Raw genomic sequence first — 2561 nt, 5'->3', positions numbered from 1 at the left:
CTAGATCAAGAAGACCCAGCGCGGGATGAACACTCGGCAAGCCTGTTTCCGGGTGCGTCCCACCGCATCACAGAAGGATGAGCATTCAGTGAGGCTGTTTCCGGGTGTGTTTCACTGCATCACAGAAGAATGAGCACTCGGTGAGGCTGTTTCCGGGTGCGTCTCACCGCATCACAGAAGGATGAGCACTCAGTGAGGCTGTTTCCGGGTACGTCTCACTGCATCACAGAAGGATGAGCACTCAGCGAGACTGTTTCCGAGTGTGTTTCACCGCATCACAGAAGGATGAGCACTCGGTGAGGCTGTTTCCGGGTGCGTCTCACCGCATCACAGAAGAATGAGCACTCAGTGAGGCTGTTTCCGGGTGTGTTTCACCACATCACAGAAGAATGAGCACTCAGTGAGGCTGTTTCCGGGTGTGTTTCACCGCATCACAGAAGGATGAGCACTCAGTGAGGCTGTTTCCGGGTGTGTTTCACTGCATCACAGAAGAATGAGCACTCAGCGAGACTGTTTCCGGGTGTGTCTCACTGCATCACAGAAGGATGAGCACTCAGCGAGACTGTTTCCGGGTGCGTCTCACTGCATCACAGAAGGATGAGCACTCAGCGAGACTGTTTCCGGGTGTGTTTCACCGCATCACAGAAGGATGAGCACTCGGCAAGGCTGTTTCCGGGTGTGTCTCACTGCATCACAGAGACCGCCAAACAGGTGTTACGGGGAGGGCATGTGACTGGGAAATGAAACGTAGTTTGCTTTTGACGAAGCCAAAGTCAGAAAATTAATTTTTCAATGTATATTTCCTCTCTTAAGTCAGTCTTTGCCAATGAAATGTTGAGATAACTAGTAAATTCTCCCTTGAAACATTTCCCCCTCATGATGTGTATAACTGGCTGAAAGTGGATTCAAGATGTTTAGACAAATGGGAAAAAGTATGTTTTTACCAGGATAATTCAAACCTCGACCTCGCCCACTCCCTGGTTATTCTTGAATTCACACATGTGCAGTATTTTCAGCACACTTTTGAATGAGGAAACCTGGAAATAGGAAAAGTGGCTTTTTAAGTAAATATTTAAATACTTTCGTTAATGCAGAAGAATCAGATAAACTAATTCAGGCTTCAAAATAGTTTTCCTGGAATTATTCAATTTAACTCCTTTATAAAGTTAAATCAAATAATTGATAAATCTACTTTTTTTAAAGTAGACACCTTCCATCAGGGCTTTTATGGGAACTCTACATATAACATTTTAGAAGGTAAATTTCTAGATTTATCCAAACCCAATTTAGATTTACAAAAATAACCAAAAAAAAAAAAAGTTACTCTTTCCTTGGTGAAACCTTAAAGCTAGCATCCCAAAATAATTTTAAGAGCAGGAATTTTTTTAAAAACAATATCTGTCTTAAATAGTGTTTCCTACAAGCGAATCCTGAGAAGGGGATGTGGGAACACACGCTTTAGGAAAGAACTGAGAAGAAACCCCTTCGAGGATGGGGCGTGCAGGAGAGGAAGGGGGGGTCCTGGAGAACTGGGTCTCAGGACAAGTCCAGCCCAGAGCACAAAGCCAAAGTGCTTTTGCAGCTCGGACCCTGCTCTGAAGTGCCCTATGGTCAGTACTGGCCATTGTCTGGGCTGTGGGAAAAGAGGGCCTCCTTCTGCAGGGCAGGTGCCCTCACTGGCCAAGGGCAGGCACCAGAGAGCAGGCCTGGGCCACCTCCATCCACAGCCACACTGTCCCTGGGAAGCAAGGGCAGCCAAGGGCTTCCTCAAGGATAAAACGCAGGCATCTGATGGAAGGAGAAATGAGAACTGGGTAGGAGACCGAGGCAGACATTGAACAGCGAAGTAGCAGGGTAGCAGCAGGGTCACGCACGGAGCATCCTAGGATTCTGAGAGGACACAGCTTGCAGAGGGGGAAGAGAAGGTGTTGAGTAGGTGAGCAAGGCCGGGACCTGATGGGGGGCACCCTTGGGCCTGGTGCAGGGCGGGAGGTGGCACAGCAGGACTCACACTCGGGGTGGAAGAGCTAAGCACTGAGCACATATGGAAGCCCCCCGACCCTCTCATAAGATGGGAATATCAGAAAAGACACACAGGAGAGGAAGAGGAGGGGCTGCTGTTAACTGTTTAAAGTCACTTACAATTATTCATCACACACTATGAATTGTTTCAAAAGTCAAAATTCAGTTCGATTCCAAGCCATAAGGAATAGGAAAATTGTTTACGTACAAGAGAATACTACCCGAGTCCAAACTGGAATTCAAAGTTGCCTTTTTGCAAAAACGATGAACAAGTTTCCCCCTAAAACATTAAACCTTCAGCATTTAGAAACATGGGGTGGAGAGCAAGAGGGGGCCCATGGGGCTGCCATGGTTTGAACGTTTATGTCCCTCCAAAATCCATGTTGCAAGGGAATTCCCAAAGTAACACTGTTAAGAGGTGGGGTCCAGGAAGTGATGAGGCCCTGAAGTCTTGTGGCTGGAAGGAAGAAACTGGGCTTTTCCCTCCCTCCCATCCATCTCCCATCCTTCCCCTACCCCTACCCTATCTGCCCTCCCAC

This window comes from Mandrillus leucophaeus, unplaced genomic scaffold (genome assembly GCF_000951045.1).
Source record: "Mandrillus leucophaeus isolate KB7577 unplaced genomic scaffold, Mleu.le_1.0 Scaffold16, whole genome shotgun sequence".
Classification (NCBI taxonomy): Eukaryota; Metazoa; Chordata; class Mammalia; order Primates; family Cercopithecidae; genus Mandrillus; species Mandrillus leucophaeus.
Note: the sequence above shows the minus strand (reverse complement) of the source record.